The following is a 24900-nucleotide window of genomic DNA, read 5'->3' as shown; positions in this document are numbered from 1 at the left end:
ATGTCACAACTTTGGGATGCACCGGAAGATTGCTGTGTGAGGACGCAAAGGTCCCAAATAGTGGCGGCTGTAAAGTCCTACAACCTCAAAACTCTACACTGCTCGACCTCCTTGGGAAGGCTGACCACAGAGTTTCTTCTGACGAAAGTTAGCCCCAGGACGGATGTGTTTCTGGACTTGGTGCAGCCCCCATTCGCAAGAAAACTGTACACCCAACTGAGGCACGGCTCCTTACCAATAGGGGCACTTACATCCAGATGGTCACTCCTGTCAGAGGCCAATTGCCCTGCTTGCAACTATTGGAGGGAAGACATTGTACACATATTCTTTTTCTGCCCTGCATACAGCGGAATTCGGAAAAGCTGGATCCTTCCACTGTGCAAAAATTTGGGGTTTAGACAATGTGCCCAAGCTACAAGAGTTTTAGCCTATGACACTGCCCCTCCCATTGTTTTTGCTGTTTCCCGTTTTTTATTTGGCATGTGGCGGAGAAGAACTCTTTTTTTTAGTACGAAATAATGCCCCACATCCACTTATCTGCTTATTCTTTGATAACTCACTGTTTAATAACTTTTTAACTCAATTGTATTTGTGGTTTTATTACTGTGCTTGTACATATTTTATTGCACTTTTATGGTCTCTTGACCGAAATAAAGTTATCAAATGAATGAATAATTTAGAAAATTACGTTTTGCAACTTCTATGTGTGCTGCATTAAGCAGCACGCATAGAAGTTACAATGCGCCCTTTCAGATTGTTTATGTGCAGGAAGGGGCAACTTCCTGCACATAAACGTTCTTCCCCTGCAATAGAGGCACCCTTGCACTATGGTGCAAAGGTGTCTGCGTTAGTGCTAGGCAGCTAATCTAGTGCCAGCACTGGGGGAAATGCAGGGATGCACCATATCCTTGTAAATACGGTGCAGCCCTGTGTTTCAGAAGTGACGGGGTTAATCCAAGGAGGCTAACGCCATGCTCCGCCACTTCCTCGTCAATTTGCCCCTTTGTTTGGTAATACCTAAAAGTAGTACATTTACTCAAAAGTGTAAGTTTACCTTTGTGGATCAGGCTATGAGTCTTTAATTGGACACTATTGTTTTAGCCTCTAATTGCTGTATGCATGTTAATTAATGTTTAATTTATGTCTTTTGAACTATAATAGCTCTCAAAACTTACTTAGCAGAGTAAAGGTCTTTCTGCCTCGAAACTAAGTGGCGAAGTTAGATGTCCAAATCAAATATGATTAAGCAGCTGTGGCCCGTCCATGTGGGCAATCAGGCCACGTCCCCTCACCTTTTTCCAGAGAGGAAGAGTGTCTGTCAGGCTGAGCAAATGTCAGCCTGACAGACACCGACGGCCAGATGTAGGTAATCTCGATTTACCTACTCTTAAATACCGAATCATACCGATTCGGTATTTAAGAGTAGGTAAATGGGATGTAGGTAATTTCACTTTTGAAATTACCGAATCGGAATGATTCGGTAATTACCGAATCGGTATTTACCGATTTGGTAATTGCCATTGATTCCTATGGGCCTTGAGGCCCATAGGAATCAATGCCAATTACTGAATCGGTAAATACCGATTCGGTAAAATTACCGAATTTGCAAGGGAACAGGGTGTTACTTTGACACCCTCTTGCACCCCTCAATTGTGCATGGGTGCACATGTTGCTGACATACATGCCCTTAGGGCATGTATGTCTGCAACATGGCACGTTTTTAAAAGCAAAAAAAAATGCTTTTTGAAGGGTTTTTATTATTTACCATCAACTTCTAGTTGGTGGTAAATAACAAATTCTCAAACTCTTCTAGCATTACAGTGCTACCTACATGTTGAATTACAGAATCGGTAATATTACCAATTCGGTATTTTACCGAATCGGAAAAATTACAAATTCGGTAAAATTACTGATTCTGTAATTTAACATGCCCCTACATCTCAATATCCGTCCGTTTCCGACCGGTATTTGGATACCTACATTTGGCCCCAAATGCTGCATGCTCCTTGCTGCCTTAGCTGAACTTTTCCAGGTTGCGGATTTCAAAGCCCAGTGGGCTCGGCCTCCTCAGTCTGTTTAACATGCCTCAAAGCCCTCCCCCTGGTGATGAGGTGGAGCATCACTGATTGCCTCGGACTTGAACATTTCAGTTTCAAGCCCTGAAGTGCCCAGTGCTGAGTACCAATCAGTGACACTTGCCACAGAGTAGGGTGGGGTCAGCTGAGCAACGCTCACTGAACACTTCTTACGAGGGAGGGACTGCTGCCATCTCTCATTGGCTGACCTAAGCCGTGTAATGTTGCTTAATGACCACAGACAGCAGGTAATTATGATTCAACTCTGCTTTATTTATAAGTAAATAAAGCTACTCCGAGGAGCGCCGGCCGGCGCTGCAGTCAGTACAATTCTCGGCGCGCAATCCCCTTGCGGGCGCATCGCCGCCAACATGGCCACCGCACGTCACGTCTGCGTGACATGCATACACTAGAACGCTACATATCTCCCCCTTTTACTGAACTTTAAGCAGTCACTTACATATCATTGTCCAATTCAAAGTCTCGAAATCTGGAGGGCCTTACCACCTGCCTTCTGCTCCTGGTAACCCTGACGGGGTTCCCCGGAGTCCCTTGGTATTGCATTCCAGTTCCTTCCATTTCTTCACTCGCCACTCCATCATCATTCATGCTTCTCCCTGGCCGGTCCGTCTCAGCTCCTTGGCTCTCGCTCGCTTCTTCACCTTCTCGCTCCTTCTCTGCACTTGCTCCACCACTTTGCTCACTTCTGCCTTGTCCCCCTTCAGTATTCAATGCGTCCGCTTCTTCCCATTCCATTCCAGGTTGTTCCCATCTCAATACCTTGTTGCACCGGGCCATGCGGTTCTGAGACCACACGTTGCCGTCGCTCAGCAGGGCCGCTCGATCATACACTTCTTTGACTTGCATGGGCTTGCTATACTTGCTGTCTCCTTTCTTCTGTAGAGTGGCTAGCTTTACTCTCACCCACTCTCCCTTTTCCAAACCTGCCCCTTTCACGTTCCTTCGTTTGTTGTAGTGGTTGGTGTAGATTGTTTGTGCTCTTTCCAGGTTGGCCCGTACCACTGCAGGGGACCACTCGCTGGTGATGACCTTTTCCTTCCAGATCCTGTTGTCATGCGTGAAGGGTTCTCTCCCTCTCAATATTTGAAACGGGCTGTACCCCGTGCCAATGGGGGTTATTCTGTAGGCCCACACCATGTTCTCTAGCGCTTTCTCCCAGTCTTTGTTGCTGGATATGGCGGCTTGTATGGCTCCCATCACTACCCTATTGAATCGCTCCACTAGGCCATTTCCGGCTGGATGGTAAATCGCCGTGTGTTTGATGGTGATGCCGTTTCTTTGCATAAACTGGTTCCACCTTTCCGACGTGAACTGGGGGCCATTATCACTCAGAATGGACTTGGGGATTCCTTCCCTTGTGAATGTCTCTGACAGAAACTTTAAGATGTTCTCTGTGTCCATGGACTCGTCCACTCTCAACTCCGGCCACTTAGAGTATCGATCCATGAGTACACACACGTACTTCTGTGTGCCCTGGTCATCTAGGACGGGTCCCAATATATCTATAGATAGTTCTTCCCACGGATTTAAGGGGGGGTCAAACTTCCCTAACGCAGGCCTCAAAGGTTTTAGGGTCTTGTCCGCTCCTTGACATTGTGGACACTCCCTGACATGCCTTTCCGCCCTTATGTCCATGCCTGGCCACCAGTAGTTTTGTTTAGCTCTAGCCTTGAGTTTCCCTATACCTAAGTGGCCCTCGTGCAGCAGGTCCAAGAGCTTGGTGGTGAGGTTCCTTGGGGGGATCACCTTGTCTCCTCTGTAGATGAATACCCCCTCATCTCCTAGCGACAGTTCTTCCCTTACCTCGTAGTACGGCTTCATGCTCTCACTCACATTCCTTTTGTCTGGCCATCCTTGTACAGTGTGCATTTTCACTTCCTTCATATTTGTGTCCTCCTCATATGCCTCTGTCCATTCTTGCAGGCTGATTAGTTTCTCCTGGTCTTCTATGAGAGCTACCAGCTCCCCTCTGCCTGCAGGGTCTTCCTCCCCTGGTTCCATGGCGGCCGCCCTACTCAAGTAGTCAGCTACTCGGTTCCTATTCCCGGGGATGTACTCCACATCATACCTGAACTCGAGTAATTTTAGAGTCATTTTGGATATCCGGGGAGTGGCGCTGGCATGTCCACTGGACGTTAGTACCTTTACCAACGGCTTGTGATCTGTCTTTAGTAGGAATCGGGTGCCCCACAGGAATTGCCGGAATCTCCTCATGGCCCATACCACCGCCAGCATCTCCTTCTCAATCACGCTGTATTTGCTCTTGGTGTCCGTCAATGCCCTGGATGCAAAGCTGATTGTCTCCATCTCACCTCTTCCTCGGTCTTGCATGAGCACGGCCCCCAGGCCCTTGTCACTAGCGTCGGTCGTGAGTACCGTGGCGCCTTGTGGGTCGTATCCCTTGAGTGGGACAGCTCCTGTGACGTCCTTCTTGATAATCTCGAACTCGGTTTGCGCTTCCGGTGACCATTGGAACGCTGTGCTCTCCCTGGTCAGCAACCTCATGTGGTGGGTCTTCGATGCAAAATGTACCACAAACTTGCTGTAGTACTCCGCCATCCCCAAGAATGACCTGACCTCTTCCTTGTTCTTGGGGGGTGGAGCTTCTGCAATTGCTTTTACGTTTTCAGCCTAGGGTGTGATGCCCTGCACTCGGATTTCATGTCCTAGGCACGTCACCGACTCCAGGCCCAATCGGCACTTGGACCACTCTGCAGTGAGGCCTTTGTTCTCCAACGTCTGTAGCACTCTTCCCAGCTTCTGGTCGTGGTCCAGTCTGTCACGACCCATCAGCAGAATGTCGTCCTGGAAATACTGGACGCCTTTGATGTCTCTGAACAGCTGGTGCATCATTTTCTGAAAGACTGCAGCCGCCGAGGCCAATCCGAACGGCATGCGGCAGAACCGGTAGCACCCGAACGGGGTGATGAAGGATGTAAGGCTTTTGCTGTCCGGGTGTAGTGCTATCTGATGGTAGGCTGAAGTCAAGTCGATAGTGGAGTACCACCTGACTCCCCTGGTCTTTGCCAACATCTCCTCGATTCTAGGGAGGGGAAATTTCTCCACGACAATGTTCTTGTTCAGTTCTCTCAAATCCACACAGAGCCTGACCTTCCCGTTGGGTTTCATGACTACCACTAAGGGCGCCAGCCATTCTGCGCAGGTGATCAGTTTGATTATGCCCTTCCTTTCCAATTCTTGGAGCTCCGTCTGGACTGCCTCTCTTACTGCTATGGGCACATTCCTCACCTTGTGGACTACAGGGGTGGCTCCTTCCTTGAGCACGATCTTGTGTTGGAATTTTTCCATCTTTCCCACTGTGCCGCCAAACACTCTTGGGAAGTTCTCCTTCCATTTGTTTAAATCGGGCCACTCCTCCGGTTCCGTGAGCAATATTTGTTCCTTCCCTCCTGGGTCCAATTTAATTCCTAGGTCGCCCTGGTCTAGCCACCCCAAGACGGAGGGTCCCTTCTCCGCAATGTACAGCTTACACCATGCTGATCGGCCCCTGAACTCGAACATCAAGCGTCGGAACCCCACCATCGGGATACGATCGCCATTGAATGTGACCGGTCTAATGTCTAGCTTTTCCAACTTCGGGCCCAACTTCGGTCTGAACTCTTCCTCCCACACGGCGCGTTGAACAATGGTGTATGGGGATCCTGTGTCCGCCACAACGCTGATGGTGATTCCGCCCATTGACATTTCCAGTACGGGTTTGGTCGACCTCTTCCCTTCCACGCACAGTACCTGGTCGTAGATGCATAAGACGGTGACCACATCTTCCTCCGCGATCTCCTCTAGATCTTCCTCGCCTTGGTCAACACACTTCACTATACCTTTGGATAGCTTCTTCCGGCACACTTTCTCGTAATGACCCGTGATGCCGCAGTGCAGGCACTTGGCCCGGAACGCCGGACATCTTATATCGTGTGCCTCATGGGACCAGCTTCCGCACCTATAGCACGTTTTCTTGCTGTCATTGCTTGTTTGCTTCCCTTGCGACCCTGAGTTTCCCTGCCATCTGTTGGCTCCTTTGGGAGTTGGATTCTTGCCCCTCTGGTCTCTGCGGTGATCTTCCTCTTGTACCCTGTTCACCATTGTTGGGGTCGCTGCCTCTTTCTTGGTTGCGTCAGCGCATCTCCGTGCGAGTTCCGCCCTTTTTACGATGACCAAGACGTCCTTGAGCGTGGTGTCACCGCTTGCCCATAACTTGTCTTGCACGTTCGTGCTCGTGGTGTGCATCACTATCTGATCCTTGATGAATTCGTCTTCCCACAGTGCATATTTGCACGTGGCCGCCAGCTTCCTCAAGGCCGCTACATATTTTTCTATGGTTTCTCCAGTCCGTTGTTTTCTCTGCTGGAAGTTAAATCTGTCCACTGACACGCAGATAGTGGGGCGATAACGTTCATCTAGGTCTTCCACTGCATGGGCATACACGTCGTCATCGGTGTCATCTCTCTTTTTGGGCACCAAACTCTTGTAAATTCTGAGTCCCTCCGGTCCCAGGTTCAGCAACAGTATGCGTTTCTTCCTTTGGGGGGTGAATTTTTCTTCATTTTCGTTCTCCAGGACCCCTATGAAATTATCAATATATTCTTTCCAGTCCTCCCACTTCATTAGTGGTTCTCCGGGTTTCGGTAGGAATTGCACAGGTGCTATTGCATATCCCGCCGGTGTACTCATTTTTACTTCCCTGGTAACTGTTGTGTTGGCGTCTTTGCCGGTGGGACTACCTGGGGTGCTGTCCTTGATCCCTGTGCTCGTTTCTCCCTGGGGACTCTTGGTGCTAGTCCCCACCTCCTCCTCTTTGGTAGCCAGCGCTATGCCTCCCTGGCGTTGTTTCCCTGGAATGTTGTGCGCAAGGCCTAGCAGCCGTGGGGTATTCGCGCCACCTCTCTGGCCTATTCGCCGCTTCTGTGGGTTGCTGTGGCACTGCCACGCTCCTCGGATTCACTGTACCTCAGGTGTGTCCTGCCTCCTGGTGATTCGTCTCGTCGGCAGGGCAGTGCAGGGTAAACCTTGCCTGGGTCTGGATGGGCCGGCTGAATGTGTCTGGTTCTTTCTTTTTCTTGTGGCTGCCCACGTGGAGGGTCCGGTTTTTTTTTCTATTGTGGTCGTCTGGATGGTACCTCCCGACCTCGCCGCCACTGTAATGTTGCTTAATGACCACAGACAGCAGGTAATTATGATTCAACTCTGCTTTATTTATAAGTAAATAAAGCTACTCCGAGGAGCGCCGGCCGGCGCTGCAGTCAGTACAATTCTCGGCGCGCAATCCCCTTGCGCGCGCATCGCCGCCAACATGGCCGCCGCACGTCACGTCTGCGTGACGTGCATACACTAGAACGCTACAAGCCGCAGTCCCAACCATCCTGGAAGCTCCGAGGCTTTCCTCTCTAGGACACGTAAGTTTTATGTGTTTTGCATGTTTTGTGTGTGAATGCATGGGTGTATAAATGTAGGAATTTGTTGTGAGTGAGTGTTGTGAATGGGTGATTGTGTGTGTGCGCGTTTGTGACTGCATGGGTGTGATTGAGCATATATGTCTGTGTGTGTATAGCCTGCCACCCCCCTGCCTGTCCAAATTACCGGCTGTCACTGTGTTGAAAGCAGTTATGAGTTATGAACTGACTCCAATATAGCTTTGAAAGCGAAGGGGGACTGAAATATAGCTGCCATCCATGTGGGGCATGCGGGCTTCTATCTTCTATGTAGCAATTTCCCAACTCAGGAAACGGGAATATAGTCAACATTTGTGCCGGCAGCGCTACTGTAAATGGACTCATAATTCCACTCATATGAAAATGACAGTCATGGGATGAGTGAGTGTGAAATTATAGTAGGTATACTTGGATTTAAATGGGGACACAAGTTTATTGCCAGCTCACCTTCTCGAAGGTCCTGTTAGCCTCTCTCATTCTTGTGCTCCTAACCCCTCCCCCCTCGGCCCCCAAAGCACATACCTAGGAGGAAGCATTAAGCGTTGCACCATTCCAGTACACCACAAAAGTTTCAGACAATAAGATTTAAGGATTTTTTTTTTTTACCTTTGTATCTTTCCTGACCAGAATATCCTGGTCGGTGTTTGCTCATTCTTGCTACTCATGCTCACAAATTGCCCTGTTTGTTTCTTTCTACAAATTATTGAATTTGCAAATCATGTTAAATTTCTCAGGAGTTTTACGCGTGAATCAGTCTGTGTATTCATTCATGTAACCCTAGCGGGCGCTCTCGAGTTAAACAAGCCCTTCTTTATGTACCTGCAGACACCCTACACATATCAAATCGAATACGGCCTCACACTTGCCCTCTTTAGATCTAATATTGTAAATCCGCTGAAGAGGAGACGAGAATGCTCCGGGGATTAATGGAGCAGGGGATGATGGAGCGATGAAAGCATCCTTTCACTAGCCATAGATAGCTCAGATGTAAACATTCCACGAGTTGCTTCCTGTTTGCTTTCCCTAGAGTGTAATGGGGCATTCTTATGATACCGCTCAAGCCTGTGAATGCATTTATTCCATTCTGATAAGCCCCATACCATGCTGCCACAGACTATATTTGCTGTTCCGCGTGATGTGCACAACACGCTGTTATGTTCATAATCGGGAAATGCAAATTGTTTTCAAATGCATTTATTTACCGAAACATCGTGTAGCAATACAATTTCCACCACAGGCGAACATTCAAATGTTAATGAATTCCTGATCTTTCATTTTCATTCGCTTAATATTGTGTGATACTTAATTGGTATTCTGTTGTGTATATCAATGTCATGTGTAAGGCAGCTCCCAACACAACTGCAGCGCTGCAAGTTGTGAATCGGGATGTGTTCCTCATCTTTGCTCATCTATAATAAGATGGCCGCCTCAGTCCTTAGTTTGTATTAAAATGTTTTCAGTTTTTTTAAAATGGCAGTAGTTGGGACGGAATGTTTCCCTGCACGGTGAAAGTGAGTGTACCAATGCCTTGAGTATTCAACTTCTTGTGAAACTGCTATCCTCATTTCTAGATTGTGTGTTGAGACTTATTTCTGTCCCTGGTAATGCAAAGTCCAGAACATATTCTGTTACGTGGAGGGTCGCACCAAGCACACACATTTTTTCCAAGAGCTATTGTCCAATTATGCATGCCTGTGCATAAAGTTGCATAAAGCGGTGGTGGCATGATACAGAGTTTTAATAATCAATTGTGTGATCAGAGCGTTTTCCCTGCATCGGGTCAAGGGTTGTTTTCATAACTCTCTCATGCAAAGGTCCTCTCATGTAAAGTTCTGCTCCTATGTGAACCCCAACTCCAGACACTGATCACCCGTGTGTGTCTCCGGTGAGGGTCTGAGCAGAGAGTGTGGCACCTGCATGTTAGTCAAACTCTGTTTGTGGTGAGAGTCTGCGTGCTGGGACCAGTAGGATCCACGTCGACTGGTTTACCACTACCCAAGGTGTAGAGTGGATGCAATTTCCCCAGACAATGGAAATGTATTTACTGCATTCCTGTGGTTGGTTGGTGAAGATGTACACATTGAAGTGAAGGAAGTGGAAACAGGCTCTCCCTTGCTCAGCACTGACATTTGTTGGATTGTTAGTGGTGAGCGTTTGGACTACAATTAACTAGCACAAAGACTATGTCTGAGAATCAGCTAGAAAGTGACTTTAGAAAGAGTGCCACCTCAAAGTGGTTTGCAAACCTTAGATAGTGGATTAACATTCCCTGTCTGGTAATGGTCTACAAAAGTGGGATTCAAACCACCCCACTTTCTTCCAGTTCCAAGTTGTGTTTCCATATGGGGAGTACTCCTCAGACTACTTAAAGGACTGCTGTGTTAGCAGGGCTTGTGTGAGCATGACAGCCAGTCTCCCAAAGGTGAGGAAATATCATGTGGAATCTGCACTTTCTGCTGGAGGAACGAGAATCTGCCTACAGCCTAGAATCCTAGTGTGTGTCCAATGTGGGGAATAGCCAGTATACCTGACTGCAAAGGAGGGTGGCCAGAAGCACCCTGTGTGTGGAAGAGGTTTTACAGACTCCCTAAATGGTTTGTGAACTGACTCAAGCCTTCTGTAAAACCAGTTATCATCTCTGATCAACGGCCCATTGTGACTGAAAGACTGGTGCTGCAGGTCCGTCTGGGTGCTGCGGATCAGTCAAAGTGTCAGGTTTTGAGATACTTCCTGAATTCGGTCAACGATGGGGCTAGCCAGAGGTGGAGAAGCGGGGTGTTCCAGATTTTGGCAGCGAGGTAGGAAAAGGATCTTCCTCCAGTCTTGGTTTTGCGGATTCGAGGGACGGTGACAAGGGCCAGTTGAGTGGAGCGGAAGTGTCTGGTGGGTACGTGGAATGAGAGGGAAACCGTTCCTTAACTATTGCCTCCTATTTAAACCTGGCAATTAAGGACTATGGTTTAGCTCCTATTTGGAACAACACGGTCAAGCAGGAGAGTTTCAAGAACACATTAAACAAAATGACTGACTATCTCTCTTTGATAAAGGACAAAGATAATTTCATTAAAAGACAGCATGCGTTGTCAATAGTAAATAGTTTTAAGAAAAAGAATATCCAAACCTATTTGGAAGCATCATGGATGAAAAAAAATAAACAAAACTTTATGAATGCTAGGTTCGGTATCTTTCCAGGCTCATGTCATTTGGCACCATGGAAAAGAACTGATGAAATCGGGACGTGTACGCTTTGTAAATCTGGTCAAGAAAACATCAGACACCTAATGTGCTTCTGCCCGAACCTGGAAGAGGAAAGAAAAGGTGTACTTAAGAAACTATTTAATGAACGTGGTGTAAGGACTTGTAGGCAGGCTCTTATGGCAACCTTAGATCCAGAAGACTTAGCAATTAATTCAGCATTCGTGAAATTTCTCATATTGGCCAAAAAAAAGTTGGACGCTTGTGTTTGAATAGTCTATAACTACTGTCAAGATGATTAATGGAATAATTTAAAGGATCAGATTACTTTTTAATTGTTTTATGAGAAGTCTTTGAATATATGTACTGTATTAGCATTTTAGATTTGTATAAGTCTTATCCGTTTTGTAAGATTTTAATTAATCAAACAAATAAAAACTAACTGAAACTGAAACTGAGAGGCATGTATTCAGGTATGCTCGTCCGGCATCATGGAGGGCTTTGTAGGCGTGTATGAGGAGCATGAAGATTACTCTTTTGCTGACTGATATCAAGTTTAGCCGGGAGACTATACCTGCTGTATCAGTGTCTTGTCTATCCCTGGTTTAAGAAGGCTGCAACAGCCAAAGATGAGAAGTGCCACAAGTTGGGGCCATTCCAAATGCTTCAGAGTCTTCAAAGTTCCAAGTGAGGCTGGCACTGACAGCTCTGATTATGCTGCAGCAGGGGCAGGACTGCTGCACCCATCCATTCTGCACTTGCCCAAACTGCAACTTCTAAACACAAGTATCAACTGATTTTAAAGAACTGTGAGAGAACGATAAACTGAATAGCATATTGAGGTCTCCAGCATGACCTGAAACTTCTATGAATTCCCACAAGAAGTGAATAGCAAACTGAAATGTTTAACACATTTATGCTTTAGGTGACCAATTGAACTGCACCTGTGTTTTATCAGTGCTGCATCCCAGATTACAAGCCAGGGATTAAAGATGTTGGGAAATTCTATTAGAGAAGGGTAGGCACCAAAGGGTGTAATGAACCAATATCACAAACAGAATTTCAACCATCTATTGCTTTGCCCTAATTGTGCCATGCAGTATTACATTTTTGCTATGTGATTAAAGTACTTTCTTAAATTCAAAAGATAAGTGTTGGCCTGTTATACATTATTGTGGCCCTCTGTTTGACTGTTGAGTTCTGAGCTCTAGCGCCCTCCACTCTAAACCACTGAGAAGCCTTTGACTGCTCACCCTCACTGCCCTGATCGTTAGATCGTTATGTATATTAATGTTGTCCACCTCTTGGACCATTTTGCCAATCCATATTAAGATGGATCCCACAACACCTTTGGCAAACAACCTCAGACACCTCAGTTGGGGCCCAGTAGCCCATTTTTGCCCTGTATCCCCCAATCCTGACACCACATTTGCCTAAACACAAGGCTGTGTACCCTTGATTACATGTTCATAGATCTGTCTTCATTACCTTACACTTTCTGTTTCTTTGCCCAACTCTTTCAAGTTCCTTTTCATCCCTTGTTGTACCTTTCTCACTATTTACCTATTTTTTTAATCCTTTTTATTTCTCCTTTTACTGCCTTTCTCTCTCGTGCTGTGAGTCAAAGTCTGAGAATGGAAATTAGCCAGATCCAGAAAAAGGCGTCTCAGTGCTCACCATCTGCAACCACCAAAAAAAAATAAGCACTGACCATCTCAGTAGTAGCCGTGTATTCAGCAGCAATACATGGAACAGCATTTTGGCATTTTGCTAGGTCTTGCTACAGACAGCCTTAAATGTGTGTTGCAGACCTATTGCTTCCAAATAAGTACATCACTTAAAGTGGGCTCTGATTTAGACTGTTGCTCATGTTTGAGTGTTATGTTATGTTTAATTTTATAGTGCAATAATCCCCCAAGAGGGTTTCCAGGCACTTGGGTGACATGTGTAGGCATGTGGTTCCAAGGTACTTATATGAAGAGCCAGGTCTTCATCTTCTTGCGTAACTCAAGAAGTAAGGAGGAGGCTCTGATGTGCTGAGCGAGCTTGTTCCATGTCTTGGGTGTGATGTAGGAGAATCAGCGACCTCCAGTTTTGCTTTTGCAGATGCAGAGAGTGTGTGCAAGTGAGTGTGAGGCAGGGCATAGGTATCTGGTGGGTTGGGGAAAGTGTGTGCAGCTGTTCAGGTATTCAGGTCCTGTGTTGTGTAAGGCTTTATATGTGTGTGTATGGAGTTTGAATTGGCTGTGCTTGTGGATGGAGAGCCAGTGAAGCTTCCTGAGGTGTGGTGTAATGTGAGTGCAGTGTGGGAGGTCAAGTATGAGTCTTGCAGCAGCATTCTGGATGGTCTACAGTCTGTGTAGGAGTTGTGTGGGTATTCTGGCATAGAGGGTGTTGCAATAGACCAGCCTGCTGGTTAAGAGTGCTTGGTCCATCAGATATTCAGAGGCAACCATTTGAAGGTCTTTTGCAGCATGCATGAAATGTGGAAGCCGGAGGTGGACACTCCGTTGACTTGAGCCGTCATGTTAAGCATGTCATCTAGGTTGATCCCTAGATTTCTTGTTGGTCCGCGGGTGTGAGTATTGGTCCTAGCTCCGATGGCCACCAGGTGAAATCCCATGGGGAGGTTTTGTTGCCAAAGACAAGTACTTCTGTCTTGTCAGAATAGAGCTTCAGGCATTTGGTTCTCATTGATTGTGCTACCATGGTCATGCAGTCATGCAGTTGGTGAAGTTGTTTCTGGTGGTGTTTGTCTTGTGACGTTGGTTCTGATGGGGTTAGTGTTGCCCATCAGGGAGAGGATAATTTGGGTTTCATTGGCATAGGAGAAACCAGTGATATCTTGGTAACAGATTAAATGCCTTGAGAACCTCATGGGTGAGTAGCACGCTTTTCCAACCCCTGATTGATTGATTGATTGATTGATTTCCTTCCCTATTCTTGTGTTAGTTAAACTAAGAAGTTGTATCTGCGTGTGTGCTCCTGACGAGGGGACTCTTTTTCTTTCCATTTGAGCATTAAGTAGGTGTGCATGTCTTTTCCTGATCCAATGGTTTTTCCTGCCATGCCTGTCCTGGTGCTCTCACTTTCTACTTTCTTCCACAACCCTGTTCCTCTCTATAGTTTTTCATGAAATATATTTTTCTAGCAATTCACTCAGTGTATGCTATCTGTTTACTCCCCTCTTCTCCCTCATTCATCCATTGCTTTCTGGTGATTGCCAGTCTCAGTCCCCTTCCTATTTATTTATAGGTGTTGTCTATGATTTGTAACATTGCTGTCTCCATGCTTCAAAGTGATTGGAACCTGAAATTGTAGTCATACAGGAGGTGCTTGGCACTGAATCGCGTATAGACTTTTTTTTACTGATCTTACCAATAAAGGGAACTGGCAAGTTGATGAGGACTTTAGGGTCAAGTGTGGGTTTCTTCAAATGTGGGAGAATATGGCCTGCCTTCAGGGCTTTTGTAAAAAAGCATTGAGTGATTGAGTCAGAGAGTTTCACTGGAAAGGGTTGTTGATATGGAACGAGGGTAAGACATCATCTTCATTGGAGGTGGTTTTGAGGAAGTTGAAGATGTCAGCAGGGTTTGAGAGAGCCAGGAGTTGAAAGTATGACCATTGAGTATGCAGTGGAAATGGGTGGGTGTGAGAGGAGAAGCAGGCTTATTGTTGGAGATGTTGTCTTGGATCTCAGATAGTCTACTTTTGTTGCTAAAGAAGAGTCGGGTCAGGGGTTGATGCAGTGCTTGATTGTCTGGAAGAGTGTTCTACCTCTGTTGGCAGCTTCATTGTGCAGTGCTTTTTTTTAATGAGTGAGTTGTCTGGAAGGTTGAATTCACCTACGAGGGTGGTGTGGGCATGTTAGATGGGTGAAGTTTGAACAGTTCTCTGAACTTGTATACGAAGTATGAGTTCTACTCTGTTCTGGAGGCCAGTAGGTGGCATGCAAGGTTGAAAAGCTGAGGTGCAGAGACTGGAATGTAACATGTGATGAGCTTCATGGAGTCAGGTGTTGCTACCAAGAGTTGGATGCTGTGAAATGCAATTAAAACAATGCCTATAAAGGGAGGATCATGTGAAATGCAGTGATGTCACTTTCAGTAGAGATGAATCCCAGACAATGGGACCCACTTTTTTGGTTTCTTCTTTTAATGATGGCACACAGGGATGTGGACTTTAGTCAGATGTCCTCATTATACAACAGACAAGAGCAGTATCCTTTGTTCCTTGTTATGCAACAGATGCTAACAAGGGGTGTACATGGTGTACGTGTGACAATTCCATGACCAATGTGGGAATTCCAAATTATTTGAGTGAATTAAGGGCATGTGCTACGTGTGCATGAAAAATGCCTGCCTTGACTTCGTCAGATATAGGCATAATTCTCATTGAATCTGTTCCCAGACTACTGATCACCTATTGTTGTAAGGACTCTAGTGCATGATGGCATGATGACATTATTCCAAACAAGCTTAAAAGGCAACAAGAGCAACGCTTAAACCCATGGGAACCAGGTGCATTTGCATTTCATGTGCAGCAATGGTTCTCATTGGTATCATTCAAACAGAACATACATATTTAAAGGTTAAATAACCTCATGCAGTAAATGCTGAGAAACTTATTATAGGGACCACCAACATATAAATGTAGTTATAACAGATGAGTTGCTATAAAACAGAAAATAAGAAGTGTGTGTGTGTGTGGGTGTATGTGTGTGGGTATGTATAACACACACTGTGGGGACCAGTTCAGTCCTTATGGCGTGGGTTAACCTTGACAGAACCAGTGTGTGTGTGGGTGTGTGTGTGCGTATGTGTGTGTGCTAGTATGCTTCAAATTTTCATAAGTATGTTTTTGGGCATTTGTTAGTTAAACATTTTCACAATGTGTTTTATATGGACGTTTGAAATGTGTGATATTATGTGACATATTTAATTTAATTGTATTTCTTTTAGCAATTTTTACAATGTGAAGTATGAATTTTAAGTGGATTTATGGTATGGAGCTTGATGTCTATTGCCATCCACCATTAACTTTGGGTTTTTTCCTTTTCAGTATCTGTGAATGGCCATATGTGGTGTTTGGCATATTCCAAGTCTTGGCCAGAGTAGATCTGCACTTTATTTTCCTTTTTTAGCTGGAGAACTCTTTCAGTATATGCATATGTAAATTGTGTTCATTGTTACTGCCTTACCCTTTTGTAAGTGTATTACCATGCCTCGACATATCCCTTACTTTATTTTCCTATTCCTCCCTCTCTCTATAGCTGATATTGTTCCATTTTGAAGTCACTCCTACTTGCCACACCTAAAGCAAAGACACTTTTTGTATACGTTTTGCAGAGAACTCTACACAAGGTTTCGAACTGATTTAGGAATAAATCTGCAAACATACCTTGTGCATTGTATTTATGAGTATCTAAAGTAGTACTACTGGAGCACTACTGCACATGCTCATAAACACATTTTTGACTTGCCCCAGTATAATTATAGAAGAATTTTTATTCAGTTTTACTTCTGAGAGGACGAATGAACAATAACGGATAGGATGTTGGTGGACCATGTGTCTTACAAAATGGGAGTGCAACTTTAAATTCAACAAATTTGCAGGAAGCTTTTTATCAAAAGATTATTGTTCAAACAGTAGGCTCTACGGGTCAGATTTACAAGCCTCTTGCGCTGCCAGTACGTCACTTTTTGTGACGCACTGACAGCGCATTTCTCTGCCCCATATTTAGAAGGTCAGGAAAAGCCGCCCTACGTGGCTTTTCCTGTCCTTGTAAATACGGCCCCTTTACACGCAGCGCATTGCGTGAAAGGGGCATTCCATGGAGTTGCTGTGGATGTTCCCACGCAACACCTATGGAACCAGACACATTTCCAGATTTACGAGGAATCGTAAATCTGGAAATGTGTCAGTATTCTACGTCACCCTAGGGGTGGCATAGCGAGGCACAACGAGGAGAAAGTTTTTAATTTCTCCTCGTTTTTTTCCTCTTTCAATGCATGCTGCATTCTACAGCACGCATTGAAAGAGGAAAATCCTGTACAAAAACAACCTCCCCATGACGCAGGCATCCTTGGACCATGGTGTAAGGGTGCCTGCACTGACGCATACCAGCTTTTTGTGCTCCAGCGCAGGGGAGAGCACAGGAATGCGGCATATCATTGTAAATATGTTGCATTCCTGTGCTCTGAAAGTGCCGCAGCGTGGCACAGCCAATTGGTTTGCCGTGCCGCGCTGCTGCCCTTTCTTGTAAATCTGCCCCTAACTTTTTTGTATATAGTAACAAGAAGTAGAACTGCAACACCTAGGGCCAGATGTACGATGGTCCCTAGGGGACACCTTCCACTTTGCAAATGCATGCGAAAATATTTTTTAAGGGCAAGCCTGCCTTTGAAAAAATTTAACAAAAACGTATCATTTTTATTTTTTTAAATGCATCCCATTTTCCTTTAAGAAAAACGGGCTGCATTTAAAAAAAACTGCTTTATTTCAAAGCAGTACTAGACATGATAGTCTGCTGAGCCCCGCAGGCCACCATCCCTGGGAGGGCCAACCATTCCCAAAGGGGCCGCAAATTGCGATTACCTCATTAATATTAATGAGCCTTGCATTTTGCGACCCCATTGGGAATCGCAATCAGTGTTTTTGGCACTGTTGTACATAGTAAATTGCGACTCGCGATTTGCGACTCACAATTGAGCGCAAATTGCGAGTCGCAATTTACTATGGTCGTACATCTGGCCCCTAGTGCTCAACTTTTAGAATAAGGTCAGAGGCCTATAGGCTGCAATGTTAAAGCGCAATAGGCAGGTTACCCTTCCACCCAGGTATGCACATGTGTTCGCTCAGTGAGGAAGACTGAGTAGGGGTAGCCCTGTGCAAATGACACCCGTTCTAAATTGCATGTGGTCTGATGCAAAGTGGAGCTAACGGCTCATAATTCATTTAGCTACTAAAAGGAAATGTACCTTTCCCTTTTCACACATTATTCCTAAAATCTGTTAAAAATAACCTTTGATTGGTATATGATGCAAGGACTGCAGTATGTGTGCTTAGTATAGTTTTATGGGAATCGAATTCAGATCTAAGTCCGTTTTGTCTTAGCTTGTAATTGATGTATATTTGCAGAGTCTCACGCTAAGGAAATTTGCTTTTGAGCTGCCTTTCTGAGATTAGATACATGTGTATCCACAGATGTAAGACCGGTAGATCAATAGGGTAATTCCAGAGGATATTGGATTCCCCTTCTGGGGGTAGTGGCCGGTTTGTTAATTTTGGAGGCTGATAGAAGCAACTATTTTGTAATTAGGCGAGGAAATTCCATCTGCCTGAACAAAAGAAAGTGGGCTGGCTCATCTCTTCATTACCCACCAGAAAGCCCCTTTGTAGATTGAGAGGGAAGGGGACCTCTTATGTTTTTGCGAACAAGCACTGATGCTGATGGGACCATATGTTAGAAAGAGTTGCAAAACACATATTACTGTAGAAGGAAATGTTTTTTCTACTGCTTAACACCTCTGACAAATACTTGTGGTGAATATCTGAACTAAGGGATTTATTTTGAGACCCCTTAGGAGAGATTTTAAATAGTTTTTCTTGCTGTAAATTTTGTATATGTTTGTAATGTTGAATTTCGCTGTGGTTGGATTAGCTTGCAGCGCTCACTTTATGTGACACAACTCTTGGTGTTTCCCACAGGAAAGGTATTGTTCATGTCAATGTATACTTTGGCACCGCCTACAGTTTTAATGGTTTTCTCTAGGAGGAGCTCTATGGCCATGTTTATGTTCAAGTTAAATCCAGAAAGCTTGCTTTATTGATAATTAAATGTGGCGAAAAAAGCAAAGATTTCTTATTTTTACATAAAGAAGTATTTGACAAAAGCTATAGATTTAACTTTTCTGATTGTGAGAAGTCTCAGGTCTTCCAGTAGGCTCATGAGGTCATACAATATTATTGTCGTTTAGAATGGCAGTCTGAATCCACTCCATGATTACCATAACTACTTAAATGATAACATATTGTATATGCAGATGACCAGTATTCATAGTGCCAAGGAAATTTAGCTGTTTGACTTAAAAACAAGAGAATACAGAGTAGGATGTGCCCATTTATTTTTCCGCCATTAATAGTATCCCATACGAGGACATATTGAGGGAAAGAATATTATGCAGCACTGATCATCAATTTCAAAGAATAAGCAGGAATATGAAGTCTAGATTTGTAGGCAGGAGCTACACTGAGAGAACCGCTGAATAATGATGGAGAAACGTCAGGAGGCTAAAAAGAATAGATACACTGAGAGGTTAAAAAAGGTTAAAAAAAAGCCTATGCTTTATTATAGAATATAACAAGTACAACATACATATTACCAATATTTTAAGGAGACATTGGAATTTGCTCTTATGTTCTAATGATCTAAATGTTCATTACTCTAAAACCTAACGTTGTATACTGTTGAGGGAAAACTCCTAAGGAGATCTTATGCCCCAGTTATGTCATATCTGAAAAATGATAATAATAATAATAATAAGGAAGTTTATATAGCGACTGGTTACGCCTTCCTGGCGTGTCCCCGCGCTGTGGAGAAGAGGCCAGTCCAATAGAAAAGGAAAAAGCCACAGGCCCAAGGCTAATCTCTGAGAACTAGTTAGCGACAGGTGAGTTTTAAGAAGACTCCTAAACCTGGTTTCTGATTTTTCCATCCTCAGACATAGCTGGGGTTTATTCCAGTTTTGCGCAGCTAAGAGGTGAAATGAGCGGCCACCCATTCTTGCTTTCTTAATCCTAGGGATTTCAAGCTGCCCTGTCCCGCCTGACCTCAACGTTCTGCCCGGTACATACCTAGTGATCAGGTTTCCCAGGTACATTGGAGCCTTATGCCAAAGGATAAGATGACAAATGAGAAGGGATTTAAACAGCACCCTTTTCTTGACTGGAAGCCAATGAAGAGCTTCAAGGGCTGATTTTGACGCTGCCCTTCCGGGTAGTCTCAAGATCAGTCGTGCTGCCGCATTCTGCAGGACTTGTAGCCGTCTGAGATTCTTTTCTGGAGCACCCAGATATAAGACTTTCCCGTAATCTAAGCGGGAAGTAATAAGAGCGTGCGTCATGGTCTGCCTGGCCTCTAGCGGAAGCAGATCAAGTGTTTTGTTAAGGGTTTTTAAAACACCGAAACATTTCCTTACTAGCCGGCGGATGTGGCCTTCATAAGAGAGGGCCAAATCCACCCAGAGTTCTAGATTCTTAGCCTCTAGACAGGGTATTGGGGTGGGGCCTAAACATTGTGGCCACCAATCTGTGGTCCAGCAAGATTTGTCTCTACCAACCACTATCACCTCGGTTTTGCCTCCATTCAACTTTAAGCAGTTTTATTCATCCAAGAGGGAAGCTCCAGCATGCATGCCTTAAAGTTGGAAGCCTCGACCGAAGGTGCTTGGGGTAGGGAGATCAGCAGCTGAGTGTCATCAGCATACGATACTAATTCCACTCCAAACGCCTGCACCACCTCAGCCAGGGGGGGCAAGTACAAGTTGAACAGAGTGGGGCTCAGGGCAGAGCCCTGAGGGACCCCCTGCTCAAGTGCAATCTCTTTGGACTGAAAAGACCCACGTTGGAACTGGGAACTGCACCCTGTCAGTAAGGATTTCAGCCAGCCCAGCGCAGGACCTGAGACACTCCCTCTGTATAGACACTGCAGCAAGGTGAAGTGTGCTACAGTGTCCAACGCCGCACTGAGGTCTAGCATTATCAGTGCCATGGTGTGTCCTGCATCTACTCCTTGCCTGATGGTTTCCGTGGCTCTTAACAGAGCGGTTTCAGTAGAGTGTCCCGCCCGGAACTCTGATTGTGATGGGTGCAGAAGTTTAGACCCCTCCATGTGTGCTATTAGCTGGATGTTGACCACTTTCTCCGCTACCTTCGCTACATAAGGCAGCAAGGAGAGGGGTCTTAGATTTCCGAGAATATCATGGCTGAGCGTGGATTTTTTCCTAATAGTTAAGATCACAGCTCTTTTCCAGGATGCTGGCAACGTGTGGGATACAAAAGAGATCTCCAGAACGTGCCTAATATACGGCTCAATATACGGATGGTTGAAATTGGAACAATACTAAGCAGCATCTGGGATTCTTCACATTGAAGAACTGTAATGTGTACAAATATGACCGTGGTAAAATCAAACAGGTCAGTTATTAGGACGTATGCGGTAAAAAATGTAATTAATTGTAGCACAATTCATGTTTTATAAGTCACAGGATGCCCCTGTAATATAATATTTGAGTACTACCATCAGGACTCTGCAATTGAGAATTCTAGAACGTGTAAGGGCAATCAGAAATGGGGATTGCAGGTATCCTGTGGCAGTACTTTATAAATATGTCCATGGTATAAATTTAGAAATCTGGTGCCATGCTATACACCACATAAAATCCAACCAAGGAGTTGGGGATAGAGAACTACATCTGAAAAGAATCGAGCCACATGGATATGTAGACTTAGGGCAACAACAAGCAGCCTTAATGAATATAGGGGCATATTATCAAGAACAGGCGATAAAATTATCGCTGCTTTATCGGCATAAAACTGCAGCTAAAGCGGCGATAATGGGCTTGATAATATGTCCTTGTGAATTCCCATAGCAGCCCAGGTTCTGGTGTGAACCTGGGCTGCTATGGAAATTCACAAGGGCATATTATCAAGCCCATTATCGCCGCTTTATCAGCAGTTTCCTGCCGATAAAGCGGCGATTCTTTTATAGCCTGTTCTTGATACTTTTCCCCATAATTTATTGCATAATATTTTATAGAGGATTGTATATGGAGTACTAAAAATGATTGCCGAAATGGATGAATATATCATGTTACAGTCACTTTGTGATGTGACTTGTATGCACCTGATACATGATGATTGGAACTGTCCTATAATAGTCTCAGGCTTGCACAGCTTATGTATATTAACATTATGTTTGTGCTCAAAGACTATTGATCAATTAAAACAATCTGAAATTGTTGAAATGAGCATTTGATATTCCATCTTGCTAATTCTAAAATGTTTGCTGACACACTGAGCCCATAATGTGATTTTTACTTTATCATATGAATAATATGCTGCTTGTATTTTACCTTATTATAATAAAGCTTTCATATATACACAGCGTAATAAAGGTTATTCTGATCATCAGAACATATAGTATATGAAAACTGCAGATCGAAACTCCATTATTTGTACTCTTTTTCAACGAGATGCATACATATGATTTGCCATGCCGATTACCAACACTGACAAATTATGTGGCATTACTACATTCTTCTGTTACACTATAGAGGTTAGAGATTTTTTAAAGATGGTACCATTATACACTAATTTTTCCAGGTTGATTTTGTTCCAATGACAAATGACTGGTATCACATTCCAATTTGGCAAATTCCAGATGGGCACAACACATAGTCTGCAAAATGATAGCCTCGGCCTTCAGACCACACTGTCAAATGAAAAAAATGCACATGTAAATGGCACCCTGTTTGAATCCCATGATTACGATCACCAATTGTGAGACTGGTGAGTTATGATGATTTATCTTTACTAGCATCTGTGTGGTATATCATAATTTGCATGCATGTGGAACTATAGCCTTTTCTGAACCATTGCATCATCCCTCTTTTTGAATATATTTTATTCCTATATTTTACTATGTTTCTGAAAAATGTTCAAATGACTGAAGTGATTCTATCATATGCTTCATACATGGCGCACCATGGAAGATTAGGTTTAATTCAATGGGGGATTACCATCATATGCAGGTATTAACTCACCTACTCTTGTATAATTTTAAAATAGCAATACATGCATCTTATCCAAAGCTTCTCATTGTCTAAGGGGTTGGAGCAACACATTGCTAATAGATCTATTCTCACAAAATACACCTAGGATATTTCGTCATAAAATATACCTAAAATGGACGCCACCATTTGCGCTGCCTGGCAAAATACCATTGTGGTATTCACATCCTATTTTGAGGGTTGATTATGTTTTAAGGATTTGTAAGAAATAGTGGGCCGGATTCACAGAATTAACTTAAGGCAACATACTAAACGTACTACTTTTGGTATTCACAGAATGCATTTACTACTTTTGGTATTCACAGAATGGATTTACGACTACTAACTTTACGTCTGCACTCGGGCCGTAAATTCCGGCCAGGGGGCAGAGCTTCTGGCCTGAAGGCGGAGCTTCTGGCCCGGAGGCGGAGCATGCAGCCCTGAGGTGGAGCTTCGGGCTTGGAGGCGGAGCTTCTGTCTCAGAGGTGAGGATTTAGCCATGGATGAAATCTCCACCTCTGGCTGGAAGCTCTGCCTCCGGGCCGGAAGCTCCGCCTCCAAGCCGGAAGCTCCGCCTCCGGGGGAGAAGCTCCGCCCCTAGGTTGGAATTTACAGCCCGAGTACGGACGTAAAGTGAGTAGTCGTAAATCCTTTCTGTGAATACCAAAAGTAGTAAGTGCATTCTGTGAATACCAAAAGTAGTAAGTTTAGGATTTAGTCTTAGGATAGTTCTGTGAATCGGGCCCGTAGAAATTTGTTGGCTATTGTTGAAATTTGAAATAATAAAGTGGCATGTCAATGATAACAACTATACGTTTTAAGACATGTATTCTTGTTAAAAGATATATTATCACAAAAAACACCTGCATTCGTGTTTCCTGGCAATACACTATTGTGTTAATGAAGTCCTACATTGAGGTTTGTTTATGTTTCAAGACTTTCAGATACAGGCAGGCTATTGCTGAAATGAGAATAACAAAGTCACATGTTAATAATTACAACTATGGAGCCGATTACGATGTTGGGCAGAAAGCCTTCTACCAACAGTCGGAATCTCGTAGACTGTGTCGGAACCCTTTCAACTGACCAATTACGATGTTCGAGGTCAGTTTTTAAACTTCATGGTCTTTCCGAATCTGTTCTGACCAGCTTTCGGAGAATTAGTTGCGGTTGGGCCCTCATCGTACAGCTCTATGGACTGCATTCGCGACCGAGTGATTACGATGTCCGTTTCCACCAGCCTTTTTGAGTCGGCCTGTCGGACATGAAAAGGCTGTTGGAAAAGACTTTGGGGGCCCGAGCAGGGCCCCCTTTATCCTAAGCCCTCCTGTTGGGGGCCGAGGGGGTACCTAAGGGACCTCCCTGTAAAATCCTGCACTGTGAGGCAGGCACCATGGGGTGCAGAGTTTTCCACACACACCCCCATTTCCCCATAGGATTGTTGTTGCGCGCAACACAGGCTCCAATAGGAGTCAATGTGAATCCAACCGAACACTGTTCGTTTGCATCATAATCCTGATTCTAAGTCGGTCAGGAGGAGGAAACTCCAACCGGCATCGTAATGTGGCCCTAAATTTTTTCTGCAGTGTGTGTTGTTGTGAACCGTATAAGCCCATTGCTGAATGTTAGGCTCCTCTTGAGGTTGAGCCTATAGCGCGCATTTGCTGTATTTAAGACCAAAAACTATTTTATTCTCGCCTGCTACTTGCAAATGGGTCACTCCTTCAGCGCTCTTCTATGCTGCCTCCTAAGTCATTCATGGAGCAGAAGCATCACTTCGTTGAAGGTTGAGGAGCACTGGACAATTACTGTTTCCATACGCTTGACTTATTTATCTCTTCTTTGGGAGAACTCTTTTTGTAAAGGCAAGACATGTGCTGACATTTCAGGGCTATCGAACTGCAATATTGCTGAGAAGAACCTAGCAGTCACGTGAAAGCATTTAATAGACAAACACATTCCGATCTCAGTTGACTCTTATGTAACAAGGTTGGGACTCTGATGAGAGAAGGTAAATGAAGGGACGCTGAACTACAAACAAAAGTAAGCATTTAAAAATCGAATTGTATAAGTATCAGCAAACTTGGTTAAAGCTAACTGCCTACATAAAATAAACAGAGCATACTATCAACTTCTTTAAAAACATATAAAGCCTGAAGTAACACTTGCACGTTGCCTAAAACAACAGAGCTTTGCCATGCAGGCGTACATAAACATGAAATGGTGGGTTCCAAAAAGCTTACTCTGTTTACTCTCTTATTAGATGGCAAGAATGTCACTCCCAGTAAAACGTAAGGGAAGCAATTAACACAGACAGGCCACGCTTGTTTA

Source organism: Lissotriton vulgaris, chromosome 4_1 (genome assembly GCF_964263255.1).
Source record: "Lissotriton vulgaris chromosome 4_1, aLisVul1.2, whole genome shotgun sequence".
In the NCBI taxonomy this organism is placed as follows: Eukaryota; Metazoa; Chordata; class Amphibia; order Caudata; family Salamandridae; genus Lissotriton; species Lissotriton vulgaris.
This window is presented reverse-complemented; position numbering follows the sequence as displayed.